This window comes from Spodoptera frugiperda, chromosome 29 (assembly GCF_023101765.2).
Source record: "Spodoptera frugiperda isolate SF20-4 chromosome 29, AGI-APGP_CSIRO_Sfru_2.0, whole genome shotgun sequence".
NCBI classification, from domain to species: Eukaryota; Metazoa; Arthropoda; class Insecta; order Lepidoptera; family Noctuidae; genus Spodoptera; species Spodoptera frugiperda.
Genome location: NC_064240.1, coordinates 10,014,356 through 10,035,729, shown reverse-complemented (window position 1 = coordinate 10,035,729; position 21,374 = coordinate 10,014,356). Strand labels below are relative to the sequence as shown.

The 21,374-nt window shown below is 34.4% G+C and overlaps 1 protein-coding gene across 3 annotated transcripts in view; it reads left to right on the top strand.

Annotated features, from left to right (window-relative positions):
- LOC118268429 (poly(rC)-binding protein 3) overlaps positions 1–21,374 on the top strand; it is a 220,817-nt gene that overhangs the window by 36,569 nt on the left and 162,874 nt on the right. The window lies entirely within an intron of this gene.

Below are 21,374 nucleotides of genomic sequence, written 5' to 3'. Positions count from 1 at the left end.
CCTGTAAAAGTTTCGGCATTCATGTAGCGCACGTACTTATTTAATAACATTTTGTACTGGGTTTACGGTTTGTTTATGTAATTGTTATTGGGTGGCTAGGTGCTAAAAGCTGGCTTGCCGGTTGTAATTGTGCATATGCGGCGTCCCGAGTAACCGCTTGTTTAATTTTGCAAATGTTATTAGTAGGTGGGAAGGGACGCAGGACGCAGGTCGCGTGCCGCCGCGTCGCGCCGCGCTCGTGTGTCGCGCCGCCGCCGGCAACAAACAGGCCACAAACGCGGCTAATTAACCGACTACTACACTGCCTTTTACCTTAAAACGGTACGTTTTGATGCGATTGGTTTATCGGTTGACTTTGCACACGAAACTCAATACATTGTTATTGTTTCGGGAGTCCGTATTTCTGGTTTTGATTAGTTGTTTTTATTCTGTTTTGAGTTAACATAAGTAGGTAATCCTAATTACATAATTATTATAATTATGTGAACTTCGAATTAAGTCAGTCAGTCAAGATGTAAAGTAAAAAATTTGACTGACAATCTATTTCATTATTACTTTATGATTATTAGATACAATTCTAACCTTTACAATACTTAAGAACTACTTTCCACGTAACCGCACGGCATACGCACACTTTCGTCAATTGATGAATGCATGACGATTGGTAGACGAATGCTAGCATCTTTTGAAGAAAGAATTAAAACTGTGTCCACGTTGCGGTAACGTTGCGACGATGCGCTTAAATATGTAGACAGTAATAATAACCTTCAATTATTCATATCAATAATTCAGGCGACAAAGATTTAAAATGAAATATTATTAAGTCTTAAACATAAATGGCGTCATGATCAGTCATTATTATGGCTCTTCTTCACGCCTATTGTTTAGGTCTAGCGACAATAATAGATTAGTTACTATTATTACTTGATCTGAGTGGAATTATTAATGAACTTGCCGCCTAATATCTAAATCTGTCACTCCTCCCTGTCTCGATATTACAACTATCATAAATGTTGATTAAACAGAAACAAACAATAAGTAAAATGGCGTTTGCTTTTGGTCGTATGAAAATAAATAATTTATTTTTGGAAATAGTATTTAATTTACTTACACCAGTTTTAGTAATTGACTAAAATCAATTAAAATTCTGTCATATAAATGATTGAGATCATACAATAGCTATCGATAGTCCACAATTTTCAAATTGAATACTATAAAAGAAATTAAATTAAATCAAACAAAAATAATCTCACTACTGCTTGTATTAAGATTTATTTTTCATTTGTGGCTACGTTACGCTTTCGAAAATGGTTAAGTCAGACTGTGAAAAATGAGGAAAATAGGTGCTAATCTGGTTTAGAGGCTGTGGATTTAATTAAAATTTGTTTAATCTTTTTGGCAGGTGATGTTCACTACCGCTTTCCATTGCGGTACACGATTCCCTTTCTTTATTTTATTTACGGATTACTACAGGTGTTAGTGACTTACAAATATCCTGTAAAAAACCTAGTTTATTGGTTTCCCTGTCCGTAAAATTAAAAGTATTCAATATTTTTTATGCTATAGTATTCAAAAGTAGTTAGAGCTAGAAACGTTTATGTATAAAGTGCTTAAAGATTTCAAAAAAAAAAAACGGACATGTTAACGCTCTGATGTTGCGGGTGTCCATGGGCGGCGCTGTTCGCTTACCATCAAGTGACTAGCCTGCTCGTTTGCCTCCTATTCCATAAAAAAATTGACGCATTCTACGTATAATAGAATCAACTTAACATCACATCACAATGAACAATCTAAAGCCTCTATTATTGCTTCTAACCTGACAACAGTAAACAATCAATTGCAATGAAAACACTGACATACAGCCAATAAGTACGACTCAATAGGTCGGGTACACACGAGTGGCTATAGACATGCTAATGTACCCGATCTAGTTAGGGCTGCCCTACACAGTAGGTGGTACATTAAAGCACAGTCTACACCCAGCTTTAGTTTCAATTCAAATTTACTATTACATATAAATTTATGGAATTTTAAACTTTATAATTTAGTTGTAGAGTCGAATATCGATTGTAGTTTTGATAGATCGGTGTAGGTTGATGAGCTCGACTATCTTAGACAAAGTCCTCAAGATAACTTCGGAATTAGTTCTGAACAATCTCTTATTGTGGACTTATTACAATTGTTTGTTTGAATAAATGGACAACTATTAATTTAGAAGGGCTGTATGCTAAACTCGGGAAGTTATTGGATTGAGTGGAGTTAAGAACTATTCGAGCTATTTGTTTTGTTGATCACCTATGATTGTTTATCAGAGGGCTCTTCTACCGATTGCAGTAGCAATCGGTAGTGTATAGCGAAGTGTATAAAGATATAAATTTTTAAGTAATGTTATCACCCCATTATTAGTAGTAGGTAGTACTCTACCTACTACTAATAATGTGGTGATAATATCACTTAAAAATTAATTGGAAAAATGTGTTAGGTCCAGATCCCAAAATTGGCTTAGACAAAAAATGATTGAACATTTAACACGTGACTATTTGAAGAATTAATCAAAAGTGGGCAAATCTCGTTATGGTATATTTATTTACCAGCATCTTTAACAAAAGAATTTTACGTCAAACTGCAGTAATACACGTGTTCAAGTTACCAAAGCGTATGAGATAAAATTACCAAGAGAAGAGTCCGTATAAGCCTTCCGATAATCTCTTGACTATAAATTGGCTTAAACCTATTTAGAAGAAGGATGGCGAACATACAAGGGTATTATTTAGGATTAAGGGGTACGTTTTACATTAAAATACTACTCCGTAGATACACAAAACTGGTAAATAAATAAACATGGAGGCTGTCTTGTTGATAGACTGGTCATAAACGTGTCTAGCTTATGAATGGTCCTAAAATTTGTTCTCAAGTCGGGCAAAGTATTATTAAGCTTCTAAATTTTCGGTGACAGCATGGGAAATGATATTATGTTCAGTGGAACGCAATAGGTGCATGCCCTCTGTATAAAATAGCCTGTGAAAAGTTGACGTACATATTATTTAAAACGCATTATGTGTACTTGGTAACCTGTCTTATATTATCAATATGAACATAAGAACAGATAAAGTGAGCGATCGAGAACATTCCTCAAAGGTAAATTGAAAAATAAAACCCCCAGTATTGAAAGTTTCATCTGCAGTTTGTGAAACACGACTCAGTCAATATTTAACCCGACACCGTTCTAAAGTTTGTGTTACAGCAATTCAATAAGTTTTCTTACTGCCTTCAATAAAACAGCAATGTCTTGCTTGCTTTGACTGCATTCGAGTTCTTTGTGTGAAAACTTTTGATTAGTTTTGATACCCACCTACAGTTTGTTTATGGCTTTTCAGGACTTTCTACTGGACTTCGGTACTTGTGTTACTAGTGGTGTCCGGTTTCTACTGGATATTACAATTTTACGTGTGTTATTTTACATTTGTGCATGGTTGTGTGAGTTGTTCTAAATGAAATTGTTGAGCAAATGATTTTGGGCTAGATTTCTAGATCACGAAAAGTAATATTGGATTTAAAAGTAAAATATGATCTATAGAACTTTTTCAGTAATGGCACGGAGTCTGTCTGGTATAGTTTGTCAATAAGAAAGTGACAATGGCTTGCTTTAGGAGCAATATAATGGTGAACAGAACATATATATTTTTAATGGTAAAATTACCAAATGGCTTCAGGAGCAGCAGACATGGTATTTATGTCTTTTCCTGACTATAAACCACCCTGTTCCTACTTCTGCTTTTCGAGCCGGAGCTCCGGAAAGGCTCGTTAGGTAGTCCGCAGGTCGCTATGTAGTCCGCAGCTCATGTCACGTTGTCTGGTGTAGATTTTCAATAATAAACTGACAATGGCTTGCTATAGGAGTTACTAATGAATATAATTGCTAATATTGTTTAATTGGCAGATTTTTATTACAACTTTGTCATTACTTTGCCACAAATATTAAGTACCGTGCCATTTCCATTAAGACATTTATATCCATTCAATATTTCTGTATATCAAAACATCTGTCACTAAATACATACCACATAAACTTCAACATAATAATTATGTTATTTACATCTTCTTTGACTCATAGAAACATTTGCTAGCTAAGATTATTAATTATTCCAGCCAAGTAGAGTCAGATACACGTCTAGTTTATTATATTAATGAAACGTTGCCTTCAAACATGTTGAAAAACACCTTTGAGAATATGTATAAAGGCAAATTATATTTTATAATCTTCCAAGCTTACAAACGCTAAGTAAATTATAGATGAATCTCCTCATTTCTAATTCCCTTTAGGGCTTATTTTTGAATAAGGAAATTATTAATCGTGTCTGTCTGTCTCAAAATCTTGTTACTTAAGTAGATAGCACTGTTTATATTTATATGTTTTTGATTTTTTTTTAATGGACTGTTTCTTTTGAACTTTTAATTCTCTTTAGTGTTATACCTAAATACGTACAGATAAAATTCATATTTTTTTGACAGAATTTAAATTTAATTTAATAAATGAAAATGGTTTGATAATTATGTATGATGGCTGTAACAGTGATTTGTTTTTCCATAAAATGTTAATTTTTATCAACGTCCTAAAATATTTTCGAAATGTTCGAAGAATTCGAATAAATATTCGGAGGAATTCGAAATATTTTCATAGTCAAAATCAAATCACTGTTCTTTTTTTGAATACTTTTCTAATAAATAGTAGGTATATTACATTACAATGTAGGTACTAATATTATATACTATTATAAAAAACACTAAATTTTATTCTACATTTCTATTCAAAATACACTCTATTCAACCAACAAATACTAGACAATTTCACTTCGCTGCAATAACGTAATAATTTGAAAAGCATGTCTGTTCACATTGGTTTCGATGTACCACTAAAATACAGTTCAAACTATTTATAAGTCGTTGTAACTGTGACTAATTTGTAGTACTAGACGTTCGTATGTACGGCGAACTAAATTTACTGTCACTTACATTTGAGAAACTCGTCCATCCTCGAATATAGATCGTAAAGTATTAATAAGACGTTTCTGATGTGAATTTGTTAATAATTAAGTCGTTATTTGCTTGTGAATTTGTTTATGTTATGTAGTTGTGTGATTGTAAACATAATTTTAATTATCTAGTGCTAATTAATAACTCGTGAACCCACATTGACGAGCTTCACTGACTGACAGACTATTATTTATTTGTTGACATTTCAAAAGTACCTATTTATGGTTTAATTTGAATTATTTGACTTGACTTATTTATTTGATTTGATTTGACTTTGACAATACAATTGCATATTGAGAACTTAATGCTAACAGCACCACCAGTCATTCTTTGGATAGTGCAGTAAAGTACGTGAATCATGTGCAAGAAAAGGTTCAAACTGCACTTATACATTAGTTTTATATGGATTACAGCTTTTATTTCAATTTCAAACAAAAATTATACGCCAATAGCACAGACAGATACACTCAAACGAATTGCAATTAAAAAATGGAACTCAGTAAACCGCTACAAAATTTACTGATCAAACACAAAACTGTGAATAACTTTTTCAATAAACGGCTGAATAGAATGTATTGCACAAAATATAACTGTTCCTGACACAAAACTTCACTGTTATTTGTCCAATATAATAATATTAAATCCCCAATTTTACGGTGACTGCGTATATTATGATTTTGCATAAAATTCACGATTCTGTTTGCATAAGTAATTGAATGGAAAATATTTTTAGGTGGTTCGGTTTCACAGTTCAATGCTTGGATTGCCGTTTTATTGTTTACATCGACTAATAATACGCTTTAAATACGTTTAGAATTTAATTTATTTAATGTATTGTTAGTGCCGTGGTAGCCCGGAGGTTTAAGACGTCCGCTTCTTATGCATGCAAGTACTAATGTAATTTTTTCCGAGTTATATTTATGTACTTTCTAAGATTATTTAGATACATACCACTGATAAATGATGGAGGAAAACATCATGAGGAAATATGGGCTTTTATTTGGCCAGCGTGGTGATTAATGTTCAAACCTTCTCTGTGTGAGAAAAGGCCTTTGGTCAGCAGGCTTATAGGCTGTTGATTTGAATGTATTGTTCTGAATGAAAGTTCTAGAAGTACATGTAAATGGTTAGAGCTTGGACAATGTCCACAACAGATTATTACTTAAGTTTATTGATAGACAAACTATGCTAAACAAAACGTTTCAGACACTCAACTTTGCTAATCCCGGTTTTGTCTAGAAACTAAGCAAAATTCAGCTTCGTTCTATTTACCCAAAACATCGTCACAAAGTTACAAAAGTTTCATTTAGTTTCGTCCATATTGAGATTGTATTACAAAACGGATTGTTCAAGGAGGGTTTGTCGCAGTAAATAGTTCATTAGTTTAAACGCAATTAATGTGGAAACAGGCCAGTTTAATAATGTTTCAAACTAAATATCGAATGCCTAGAGTTGGCCAGAATATTTTAACAATACCAAGGTAATAATGAAACGAAGCGTTAAAAGGACTTCAATTTTAACTACATTGTGTTCCTAGTAAATTTGGAAGGCTAAATTTTAAGCTTTCATTAGATAGATATAAGGTTTCTTTTAATTAATGTTGACTTTATTAAAGGTGTATTTTGTAAATTTTTGATGGAACACGCTTTTGTGAGAGGTAATCTGTTACAGGTAAATGGTAACATAATAAATTTAAAATATTTTGAATGAGTGAACTTTTTTGTCCTAAAAATATTTATTGTATCTTTACATAATTAAGAAAGACATAAGGCACATTTAGACAGAATATAAATTAAAAAGAAAATGTATTTCAATTACAGTGGAGTCTAAGTAATTAGAAAGTACAACATATAACCTGGAAGAAAGTCACATTGGTACTTGCTGTTGGTAGGTTTTGAAGCCGCGCTCTCACATGAGAAGCGAGCGTCTTACACCTCTAAGCCACCACGACACAAAATACACAACACTCCATTACAAACATAACAGAATTAAAACTTTACCAACAAAAGACAACAAGAATTTGAAGAACAAGGTACGAAAGGGAACACAAGCAGACATGTTGTCATAAACAACTTGTTCTAACTTGAGTTTTAGCTATAAAGCCCAACTTGGCTTGCACATGTTCAGACTTGTCGCAACGACTGATCCAGCTAAACTGTTTGAATCGAACACACACGTCAGTAGTTTGATGCATGGCATTTCGATCCTCATGGGCATTGGGTATGTTGAATAGGGAATAGTGTTGTGGCGAAATTGGAAAATTACCTGGTACTTTTCAAATATTTGGTTTCGTGTTGCGGTTTTGTATTTTTATTCTGTTGTCAGTCGTTATTGTTACCTACCAGCAGGTATTGGGTTGTGAATACTGCTATTGAGTGTACCTAATTTATATTCAATAGGTAAGTGATTTCATGGCGGAGAGTATTATTTGCTTTTCTGGTGTTAAACGTGAGTTATCATATGATGTTAAGAATGTTACTTTTATAATCGACCGCGTGATACCATGGCCTCACAAAAAACCGGCGTGAAAATACGCTTGTATTGTGTTCGTTGTATGAATGAGGTTAGCAAAGGCCCCCAATCCCCCCAATTTAGCAACAATCCTCAAATTCCTACAGCCCCTCAAAAGTCCGGCAACGCACTTGAAAAGCTTCTGATGTTTCGGGTGTCTACGGGCGACGCCGATTGTTTACCATCAAGTGATCGGGTAGCTCGACTACCAGTTTATCAAATAAAACAATTCTTGAACAAATTAACCATTTACACTGGTATCTGTATCTTTTATTAATAATGCTTATCTATATTCATTAATAACACGAATACACAAAATTAATAACCCTCAACCTGATCTCATATTCGTTTAATTACAACAAACGAATGTTTTTTCGTCATTGTGTCTTCAGTAAACATTGGCCTGAAGTTGCCAAAAGTCGGGAGAACTCATTCTATTATCCTACCCACCTAATCGCGGGAAGTACGGCTATGTTGTTACCTGTAGCGTAAACTCCCTTTGTGCCAAAGTTCTGGCGTCATCCATCGGTCTGTTACGATGCGGTTTCGCGAACAACCCCTAAACATTGAAGGATTTTGGTACACAATGACAAATACGAAGGGAAAATTAAATATTTGATAATATGTGAAAAGGAATTTTGTTGTGGAGTTATTATGTGTGTGTGTGTGTGTGTGTTTGATTATTACGTTAGCCTTTTATTTCTAAAGTTCGTAGAGATATAATTAGGTTGTCATCATAGTATCAATCTAAACTTGTAGAAATAGCAAACTTGTTTATCAACTAGCGTCTGCCAATGGTTTGCCACGTTTCCTTGGAATAAAAAGTATCGTATCATAGAATATCAGCTCATACTCTGTATGTATACCAAATCTCATCAAAATCCATTCAGTAGTTTCAGCGTGATTAACCTCGATTAACGGGCAAACATCCAAGCAAACAAACTTTCACATTTATAATATTATATAGTCTGATACATAAAATATCTCTTTGTAATTAGCAATAACTATCAACAACACTACCTATTATATCATTACCACAACATGATTGTCAAAATTCACAACCAACCTAATAACGTAATATTCAACGTCTAGATTCCACAAAAAAGTTCACCATACACAATATACACAAAACACAAAAGGTTGATACACAAATCAATCTTTAGAGAATCCGTAGATACTTTCATCTTAGGAGTGTATTAAGGGACAGCCCAAACAAATATGGAAGTAACGGATTATGATCACATTTCCCTTTACTACCTTCCATCGCTTTATCCTCACCGCGTATACGACTTTTCGCAAAAAAACCTCTTTCGCATTCATTTTTTAGCGAAAGGGACGTTGCTGTGAGTAGGGATAGGTACATATGTCGTTACAATGACATGTGTATAAATATTTTAGTATACAGATTGGGATTGCATTTTCGGATTAAAATGGCCGAGTTTTCGTTTCTATTTTTATTTTATTTTGTGTAGATTATTAGGTTAAGTACTTTTTTACCCTTTTTTTTGCGAAGATACTCAGTGTTATTTGGGACGTTTGGATTTTTTGAGAGTGTTTCTTTTTTTTTGTTTTTCAGTGTAAGATGAGTTGGTCGTTTCAGCCATTAGTGTAAATAAAATAAGATTTCTTAAAGGAATGATGATGGAAACAATTTATTAATAATGACTTCGTTTTCTTTTCAGGTAAGCAACATTATCTACAAGTACACTACAAATGGTAAGCTGAAGCAAAAGAAACAACACAAAAAATATCAAGTCTAATAAGCTACCCTTGTAATAATAATAAAACATCCCGTATTATTGAATTATTAGGCAACATTATTATGTAGGTAACATGTACCGAAGTTTTTCAATATAACAAGGTCGTATTCTACCTTTCCATAACCAAGCCTGAACTTTAATCTTATTGCGTACAATCCGTCTTCTAGCCCTTTGTATTTGACGAATTACATCGTATACAATAACTATTATTCACAGAATTCTACAGAGAATTTCTCAGAAAGGGATTTGCACACGAAATTCTACCTTAGTATTTACAAAATAGAGTCGAGATTAAATATTTGTAGCGGACTGCGGTTGACTGTACAGTTAAAGCTACCTAATAAACGCTAGGTATTTTAGGTATGGCGCGTTTCGGGTCAAATTTGAGATTTGTCGAAACAAATTTATAATTTGAATTCAATTTGTGGTACAGTACTCGTGCGCATTGGTTTCCATTTACGTGTATTATTAATTTTGCGTTTGAAATAGATTATATTAAACTGATAGAAAATAAGCTATTTGTTATATTATGTGACCAACGAAACAAAGTATTTTTGGCACCGAAAACAGCTAACCTCAATCTCGGACGAGCTTACGACAAAATCAATTTGTCAAATAACTTCCATCGAAAATGAAGGCTCATTAAATACTTAGGGAGAGATTACTCTCCTTTCATAATAGCCCTTGGAATAGTCACAGTTTATCCGAGTAGGTACTTAGGTACTTATCGTAAGAACATTAGGATATATAAGAACCACTGATTACTGGACTTTTATTGTGTAGGTTACATAACATTCATTTATTTTTAAACCTCTTATTTAACACAACATCTAATTCTTAGGTATTTGTTTTTTTATTTTATGTTATAAGCCGGTAAACGAGCAGACGTATCAGGTGATACGTCTGCTCGTTTACCATGAAATACCAAAGGTGTTACAAGTGCGTTGCTGGCCTTAATTTCACTCACACAACGAAAGAAAACGCAAGCGTTGTTTCACGCCGGTTTTCGGTGAAGCCATGGTATCGTTCCCGGCGCCGACCCATTCGTGCCGAAGGATGGCTCTCCCAGACATATATCAATGTCTTATTCAAAAGTCCAATGTAACATATTTACTTTTTATTCATCGGTCACAAAATTTCATAAAAATACTTCAGTCAACCAATGAATGCAATGAAAAGTCGTCATTACAATTCCAACCACTCAACTGACGGAACAAAATAAACAAAAACTCAAGAAAAGGGAGCATGGTTTTATAAAAATATTTTTTTAATAACATAACAATGAAAATACATAGAGAGTACGTACTACTTCAAAGGAAATCTTTACTTCAGGAATTGCCTCTAGGTATCTTTGACCATTTAAGGATGAATAAACAAAGATCAAAATCAAGTTACTCCTGTCTTAGTTTGTTTAACATTATATCAAAAGAAACATGAAATCATAATAAGAATAGAACATTCTCGGAGGTATTTTTGGAGTTGCCATCAAAAGGATTCTTTTGAAATTAAGCGGTAATAAATCGGCTTAGTTTTCTGTGTCTTGTGAATTCCGAAATATAATAAGTCAGGTAGAGAGGCTGTATTTTCAAAATAAATATACTTATATAGGTTAGTTACTGTTGTCGTACTTTGAATCGCTTGACGACAGAGTAAAATAACATTGGTCACTATCTCTTCTTGTAAGTAAGGGCTATATTTCATTATAAGCTACCAAACTAGACACCAGAGTCGTGACACCAAACTGTGACAGTATCAGTATAAAAATGGAATCGAAGAGAGAGCACTGGCTACCGGACTGGTAGCTGAGTGAGTGACTCATCATACAGCGCCATAGTAATTATTAATAGCGTGACCAGTAACAGTCTGTGCTACCGTCCGAGCTGGTCACGCCGCCAGATTGGTTGCTCAACCAAGCGAACACCAGGTGAGTAACTCTCTATAGATCTGTAAACATTTTGTTAGTAGCGGCGGCCAGTCGCGCCACCATTGTCTCCCGGTAAAATATAGCCCTAATAGTTGCTACTCATAATTATAAGCCGCGTAGTCGACTAAGTAGGATTCTGAAGTCTTTCAAAAAGGCTGGAGAGATCGATATGAAATTGGAACAAGGGTAGATTAAACTAATAATGTACCAAATATTTAAAATATCATTTCATTTAGGTATTTATACACGAACATTAATCGAGAAATATCGCCCAACACAACGCAGTGTAACAGTACGGTAAGTCAATAAGGTAAACATGAATCGATCCAATAGTATTACCTGTCCTGTTTACAAACGCCTATAGTTTGTCAGCTTGCGGTCTGCGGCGGCGACCACAGGCTATCGGCAATACGACGCCTACCCCCGTTTTACACAAACAACGCAACGGAATCAATTCCCAATTCTACATTATTTACATGATGTTGTGTATATTTATTTGGCTTTTGGAATATCGTTGAATTGGCTATTTAAGTTTCTTGTTGTTACTAAGGAAATAAATAATCAGCGTGTAATTTCTTAACCAGAAAAAAGATGGTTTTTCATAATGTCTACTTACTACTATTTTATAAAAGTAAAAAACATATTCACTTTTTTCACACACAACAATAATCCAGTCAAAACAATACCATTATAAGTTTTCAATCTGGTTAAAAAATACCATCCGCTGTTTTCGCACGAATACTAAAAAATGCAGCTACATTTTTTGCCTCGCGAAACGGTGACTCACATCGCAGGTATGGGTATATCATTAATACATAGATGAACGCTACTGCCCATTCAACTGGCATAATCCCTTTCTCACCCCTAACGACGCCCGAGGGAACAGGAGGGGGGAAACGTCCCTTCACCAGGACCGCACGAAGCAAAACAGGAGTAACCTCTAAATACATAGTTAAGCCTTCAAAATAGCGTCGCTCAAACGCTGTCAGTCAAAAAGCCTTGCCGAATTGGATTTCAAATAAATTAGAACCTTTAGAATTTCATCATTTAGTGAGCACTGTTATTGGATTTCATGAACCAAATCGTAAATTCAAAATTAAATTTTGTTGAAAGGAAGTCGATAACACTTCATTTAATGGGCTGGTCCGCTAACATTTACATCTGGAGCTTTGTGAGCGGCCGACACGTCATTATTTGCGAGTTTGTTTCATGTAAATAATGCTTAGCACACACGCTGTGTGGCGCTCAAACTAACTGTGCATTTGTATTTCGAATCATTTATTTTTAAGCGACAGTAATGGTGTTGTTAGCAGTGTTGCTATTTCTGATATATTTTATCTAAGGAGAATTAAAATAAAAAAGGTTTTATTTCATTATTATACAATTATACATAGTTATACAGTTAGTGGCATCTCCTTTAAAGCATATGCCTGTGCCAGAAGTCGCCGCTCTTATATATCTTATAAGTGTAACAAATACATTACTAAATAGGTGTTTTAAAAGAAAACTGTATCTCTTATCAACCGTATGATAAAAAGTATGTTTAAGTCCACAGGATAACAGACTCTCTGTACCTATCTCATTGAGTTTAACAACAGGACAATACTCTAAAATTAAATTTGATCAATTTATCAAAGAGAGTCATTTACTCGCTCTAGTAACGACAAAACTGTCAATTTTAATTAACCTTTTACGATTTCAACGTCATTAATATTTGAATTAGATGGACGATGAATACCGATATCCAAATATAGTTCAAATTCAATCTAAACACCTCAATTAAATTATTTAAACTAAACTCTAAAACAATAACATTAAAATCAAGTTTCCTACGAATTCCTAATAGACAATACTACCCAAATCGCACGGTACAAGAGTCACCGGTGCAAATTTAACGTAAGTCAAGGGTTGTTTTTATAGTCTGACGTCAGTCCTTCAACTGTGTGGGTAGAGTATTTCAGAGGATCAGTTTTCAAAGAAAATACGCTTGGCGGATCCGGTTTACTAGTGTGATGCGGGCTGCTAGCCTTGTCAAGCCGGTCGAGAGGACCAAGATTATACCCGGGTTTTGTTCAAGATATTTTTTTTTCTTTCCCTCGATACTTGTAAGTAACGCTCCGTGAAGAATTTATTCACGCATTCGTCCCGTTATTTATGTAAAGTCTATAAAAGACTGGATCAGTGAAACCTGAAATGTTCAATTACGTCTATTCTATGTTTTTGGTGGAAAATGAAAAGAACATTCTCGAAATTTGGAAGGACTATTGAGATTTTAGGTTCCATATTGGTAGCTATTGTTTTGTTTATTTATTCACGCAGATAGAGATAACAGCAATTGACTTAAAATAGAGTTCTGGTGCGATGGCTAGGCAACCGGCTAACCGGCTGCCACGCAACGTGTAGCGGGTTTGATTCCCGCTCGGAACAACTCTTAGTATGATACACAAATTGTTGTTTCGAGTCTGGATCTCATGTGTATGTGAATTTGTATCTTTGTTAACGTACCCACGACCCAGGAGAAAATCCTAGTGTGGGGCGACGTTCAAAATATATACCAAATTAAATTAATAAATTTATTCAATATTAGTTGATTATTTTGAATCAAATCAAGACTAAGTAAACCACATACATTTTAAACTAGATACTAATAATATCTGCTTTAATAGACTGTTACAAATTCACAAACACTTTTACAGTGCCCATATTCCAACACTAAACGAATCCTCGACTAACAAAAGCGTAAATAAACCACACATGTACCGAACTCCAATATTTACGAGCACACAATGACTCCTTTCAAACTGGCTATAAACTACAAATCCTTCACAAACTAGGGGTCGCAGGTACCCCTTCAAAATGACGTGATCACGACAACTTAGTACCGGTATTTTTTCGTCATAACGTCACGCCTTTAATCCCCGAAGGGGTAGGCAGAGGTGCACATTATGGCACATAATGCCAAATACACCCACATTTCACAATGTATGTTGTAAGTCCCATGTAATAGGTGGTGAGCCTATTGCCATATACCGGGCACATTTCCAGAATCCGGTCTACCACTGAGAAATTTTCGAAAAACCGAAAAAAGCCCAGTAATACTTCGCATCGAAATCGAACCCGAGACCCCTAGCCCGGCAGTCGCACTTGAAACCACTCGGCCAACGAAACAGGCGAGTATTTTTTAAATGTTTAAATCTCACACAGCACACGTATTAAGGGAATTAATTCTAAAATGACCCGCGTTAGCCGTGTAAATTTAATCAGGACTAAAACAAATGACGAAGGTGGGTCCACATTACCATGGGAACTCGTCCAAAGTTAATATGAAAATGCGGGTAACCAACGTGAAAATATGACGGTATTAATATAAATTGCACTTAGCGTCGAGAACAACTATTAGGGGATGTTGTGTAGGGGTGCAGTGCTAGTGTTAGTTTTGAGAATGTTGATGAGTTTAAGTAGGTATTGTTTCAATGTCAGAGAGTTAAAGATTGGTTCATATTTTCCAGTATTCTGACACAACGTCGCTGTCATTCTCTAGTAGTGATAATAGTGATGTAACACACATCACATCAACAGCCTATAGGTAGCTACTGCTGACCAAAAGCCTCCTTTCGCAAGGAGGTTTGAGCATTAATCACCATGCTTGCTCAATGCGGGTTGGCGATTTCAAACTTATAATTAGTAATTAGAAGCCCATGCTTCCTCACGATGTTTTCCTTCACGATTTGTCAGTGGTGTGTAAATAATCTTGGAAAGTACATATAATTCGGAAAATGTCACATTGGTACTTGCTTTGAGACATGGCAGGTAGACATGAAAAGCGTCTTAAAGTTAAAATGCAACACACGTTCAGCTATTTTTTTTAAATTCTAAGCCTCTTTTATATCAAAACCGTGATCCAAACTACCCCTAAATTAACGAGGTGGTAATAAAAATAATTCACTTTCCAATATTTTTATGTCAAATCCATTCTAACATTAAAGGCTTTCATAGCTGACATTAATTACCATTGTGAGAGTGAGTTATTCCCAATTTTCCAATAAAAACGCTGTCAGTGTCCATCAATCACTCAAAAGCTATATAATACCGTCACACATAAACAATGAATACACAAAAAGAGAATATTGTTAAACATTCACAGTTTAGTGAATCTTCCGAGCGCCGCAGGAATTTCGTATTGTAAATGCCAGCTCAAACAGGCAGATTGTTTTCCATCATACACGAGCTTTCCACGATTCCATTAATATTCCATTCTTATGGCCACCGAACCTTTGTTGTACCCCGCTAATTCGAAATAACATGAACGAGTACCCTTTGTTATTTTATTGTTATAGGAACTCCTATATTGTTCTCAAGAAACTAATTAATTGGCCTTTTTGTCGCTGAAAATTTATGCGGTTGACGGGTTGTGAAAAGAAAATTTCACGCAGGTGGGAACAAGGTTTTTATTAACTTTTCATTTATTAGACGTCTCATGCTGGTCATAAATTAAATGGATCTCTTTAATTTATTATCTCAAATTACCTTAATGTAACGTTAAATTGAAATTATAAAACAAAAGTCTAATATAATATTTTATAAACGAATCGTTCAGAACTCAGGCTCAGCATTTTATTTATAATTTGAACCATACAATAATTTTGAATATAAAAAAGATCTATATCTCATAGATAAAAGAAAAAAGGAAATCAATAACAGTTGAGATAGGTACACAATTAGTCATTTAAAGCTTACATCCATCTACATACCACCCATATCTATCTAAATACAATCCTGAAAAAAAAAAAATCTTGAAAATCACAACTTATAAGAATCGAAAACGTTATTAATTTTGAGGGAAGCACAAGCAGGTAGGTAAAGGTTTTCAGGAATTCATTGAGCATTTATTGAAAAGCTGGCTGCAGGGGTTCTGAAAAGACCCGCCTGAATAGCTTCGTGGCGTTAGCCGACTCCGCTATAGTTTAATGGCTTTTCATGCGTTGAAATTTGTCGTTGCCTTTCAAATAATACTGACATTTATGAGGCCTCACGCGTAGAACCTCGACTTCAAGTGTAGGTAACTGAATTCTGATCAATTGGTGTATGTATGAAGTTTGTTGTAAGGGAATATCGATATTGTATTGTAAAGTGGTAAGTCTAAACACATATAACTCAAAGATGACTGACTGATTGACTGACATAGTGATCTATCAACGCACAGTCCAAACCACTGGATGGATCAGGTTGAAGTTTGACATGCAGATAGATGTTATGATGTAGGCATCCGCTAAGAAAGGATTTTTTTATCAATTTTAACGATCGACTTTGCAAGCATAAAACTACTATAATGTAGACATCCCTAAGGATGTTGAAAAATAATAATACTTTTAACGCGAACGAAGTCACGGGCAAAAGCTAGTTATCAATATAACGCGTAAATGAAGATAAATACTATGATTCCTACCGCGCTTTAGCTCGTGTGGCTAAATGACAAAAAAATATAACCTCTTCCCAAGTCTTCCGTAAAATTGTTATGAAGGAAAGAAAGATAAACAAACAAAAACAACTTTGGAATTATTATTACTAGTAAGGATTATCATTATTCTACGCACTTCACTGTTTCCATGTCAACAAATAAGAATTGAACTAACTAACCATTTATACACAAGGAACCTTTTGAATATGCTATCTAGTAAATAAATATTACCTACATAGAAAAAAAAATATTTACAAAAGATTTCATAATGAAAGGTCTTTGTCCACTTGCATAGGTACAATACAATGATCCCCACTAGAAAGATAAGAGCTTCCATTGGGCGTCCTGACAACGGCAGCCTTGACCTGGCGTGGAATAAAAATCGTCTGTATTAAGAAAATATAAGGTCGTGTAATAAAAATTGTATTTTGTAATTTTGAACTTTATTATTTTAAGACTAAGAATGGTTTATTAAGACATTAATTTGAAAGAAAGAAAAATTTGTCGATGTTAATCTTGAAAACAAAAACTAATATCCAGAATGAAAAACTTGATGTTAGTAATAAGTAACAAATTTTATTATAACTTTCGTGAGACATACTAAATTAATTATTATGTTATCAGCTTACTCACGTAACTGTTTGACTAGGAACTTGACTAGTTTCAAGCCATGTTAGAGGCTCATATTCACGAGCACAATTCAGCGACAAACGCGCTGAGATTGACGCGCTGCTACTAGAAACTCGAATTTCTCGAGTTTAGTTTTCGAGCGACTAGTTTCAAGTCATGCTGACTTGAAACTAGTCAAGTTCCTCGTCAAACAGTTACGTGAGTGAGCTGCTTACATAATCATTAATTATTTAACAAATAATTTAAATTTACTAAGGTAACGAAATATTGACATTAAATAAGGACATACATTTATTCACACCAATTCTCAATTCCAACCAGTTTATAAAGAAACCCACCATATAGAAACTAACCCATCAAAAATTCCATTCCAATCCAGACATTTAGCATGATTAAGCAACAAACATCCAAACAGTTGAACATTAATTGGGTATATTTGTCCCATAAAGTGCAATATCAGTCGGAGAGTGCCTCCAACCATACATTATGTTATTGGGTTTAAGCGACGCTATGAACATTCTTCACGATCCAATGTGTTCTGCCCGGCCCCTTAATAGCTCCATTCTATTGGCCTAGAATAATTCCACACTCAGTTTTAAACTTTGATGATGAAATTTGGCATACTTGTGAAAGGGAAAGCTGAAATAATATTCAATTTATGCTGTGATTTTTCATCTTGATATAACGAAAAATGCCAACAATTCACTTGTTCGTTGTATAGTAAGTGTTCATGGGCAAACTTATGGTTACCTTATGACCCTTATTTGGTGATTTGTCTGTCTTTGCCCCAAATAATATAAAACCTATGTAAAAATTCAATTAACTTTTTGTATGACTTTACTCATTACTGAGTTTAGACTGGCAAAAATTTCAAGCCCACTGGACAATAATATCCGGAGCTACGGACTACCTAGCGGGTTTACCGGGGATCCAGGTCGAAGGGTAGAAGTAGGAACGGGCGGTTTATAGTCAGTAAGAGTCTGACAAAGAAGAAGAGAAGAGAAGCATTGGATGATAGTCCCGTCTTAAAAAAAAAAAAACAGGGCAATAATGATACCTACCGTTTAATAATAGCTACCAAAAATCTCTTCCAAAATATTTTCTTCACGTCTACTTACACTTTAAACCGAAGAATCATGCTTCCGAATTCCTGTTAAACATTATTTATGTTAAGAATACGTTGTACGAAATAATCCGTGAAATTCAGGATGCTGTGGAAGGCAGGTAGAGACCGGGCTATTTGTTACTTGCAATATTTTGGTATGTACTTGCTGCGATGCATAATTTTCGACGATGCATCTTGACGTTCCGCGTTGAAGCACTTTGGCTTGTGTAAAATGGAATTTTCTGGGTTGCCCCTCGCGTTTATAAATGTTAGTTATTTTTTTAAATGATGTAAGAGCATTTTCGAGGGGCACATTTTTGTTGCAGCTACGCTAAGTTGGTGGTAGTGAGATTTATCAACGTTAAAATTAAATTGGAGTAATGGGGACATGGAATAACTTTATTGCTTAATGGATTTGGTGCTTTAAGGAGGATAAATGGGTGTAGAAAATGTTAAGTTTATAAACATACTTAAGTATATTTTATAATAGTAGCTCAGGTTTTCATAAGCTTTAATAATTTTATGATAAATATTTCTATTACATGGGACTTACAAAACATAAATTGTGAAAAGTTGTACATTGTGCACTGATTAGGATTAAAGGCGTGACGATATGTATGTATGTTAATAATTTTAGTAACTAAAGATCCTGGATTTTAATCACTGACTAGAAAGCAAGTCATGCATACCATTAGGCATAAATAAAGGCCAACAACAAAACTTCACTATATCGTAAAGAAAACAGGCTTTATTTACAAAAGATGAACACTATTTCAAAATGAAGTAGTTTGTATAAATTCGACCGAAATATCTGCAAGAGTTGCCTGTTCAAACATGACCGAAGTAGCTCCGCCATTAAAATGCAAGTCACAAACTTTCCGCCGGTTGCAGAGAACACTACATAATTATGTTTATTAACCATTATGCCTCTCTTACACGCTCATTCAGCCAAGTTAATGTCCGGACCCCTTAACTCAAAACAGGGCTAATTTTATGACAAGTAAAATTCATTAAATTAATACCTCGGAAAGGATTTGAGGCGATTATAAAGAATGGCATGTTGTTAGGAAACAAAGGGGTTTAAGGGTACGTGCGAGCTTGTGGAAATATAATTTTATTATTATCATGTCATACCCTTAGCGTTCTCGTGAAGACCTTTTCATTTTTAAAACCTTTACGGACACACCTATAGTAACAAAACGCCTTTTAAAGCTTCGAAGGTCTAAGCAAATGTGTTATAAGTAAAATATTTTTAAACCATATAAATACTAATTCTTTGATCTACGAAAACAATTGGACTGAAAACCTCTTACTCAATATTTAAACTTACACTTAAAACCTTACAATTATGTAATTAGTAGAAAAACGTAGGAAATTTAAAATATTATGTAATAAATATTTTAACCAATTATTACAATTGTATCACCACTCATCATATTTGTGGAATTTTCCTCGCCTTTTCTCTATCTACCTATCACTTAAGGTGGAATTTTCCGTGTACATTTTGATGTTTCTCTTAGTAACGTTTTACAACGACTGTCATAAATGTGTTTGGACACAACAGACCATTATTACTCGTACTTTAAGTAGCAGTCACTGACGATTTAGTTGCTTTTCTGCAAGTGGGGTTCAACTTTTGTTAGATAGTGCTTTTATGGTGACGGCTGCTACGTGACTTTAGCGTACCACTGTCCGGTTCTTGTTAAATGTTTAGTCTCACACTTGACTTAATCGAAGATCTTTTAATGTTGAGTTTTAACTATAATCATGACCAATAACCCGTAAGACTTTCATGGTCTTTTGACTATAAGCCTTCTCTACAAAAGAAGGGTTGGTGATAATGTCGACGCTTGACAAGTTGATTGGAGATAGCAGTTTAAAAGAATTAATTTTATTAGACAACACTGCTGCCTAGTCTCGTTAAATATATCGTCTCTCATTCAACTCTTACGATACCCGAGTGTGGATGGTGGTGACAAATGGTGATTCACCATGTAGCTTATATAAAATAAATAAATAACGAAATAAATAGCTAGAATAACGCTTATAACTGTTGGTACAGAAGATATCAGACTCATAATGGTAAACAGGGTATATATCAAAGTGTAACGTCTGTCCGAGGTGCGGTAGGAACGTTCTAAATAATACATGCGCTCATTTGAGGCCAGAAGAGATAATTTTTGATTTATATGACTAACTAATATTGAGAGAAACTCAAGAAATTCACTGGTTCTCAGGTGCTTTATTCTTGCCATAAATATTGATGAATTTATACTTATGTGTGGGAAAATGTGTGTTTAGATTTTCGAATTGAAATGGAACGGATTGTGTGTGTTGTGGATAAACTATGATAGTTTATTTTGTGATCATTGTTTAAGGGCTTTCATTAATAGGTAACTATAGTTTTGTTTTTTGTAATACTGCTAGTATCACAGAAAAGAGATTGCGGCTAGTATTGAAAATTATTATGGACATTATTATTGGATGATCCCGTCCGTCTTTTTAGTGTTGGTACTACAGTAACAATTATTACTTGGGAATAAACGCATAGTATGTTAAAATCTGAAAATATTGGTTCCCATTTTTTAAAATAATGGTGCGTTTACCAAAATGCTAGTTCACATACTCATCACACCCAGAACCGAAACAACAATTTGAGGAGCACCCGAAGAGTTGCTCCGTGCGGGAAACGAACTCGCTACCCGTTACACGGCAGTTGCCCAGCCACCGTGTCAACCGTGCAATCTAATAATAATAATAACTAGCTGTAGCAACACCGAATGTGAAATATCAAAAATTTTTACTAATTTTTATTAAATCCAAAATAATACAATTTTGAAGCATTTTACAGTTTATAACAAATAAGCTATATAATTCAGAAAGAACTTTTTACAAATAAATAACATGAGAGAATTTAAAAACCAAAATTTCACAAAAATAACGAAAAATAAC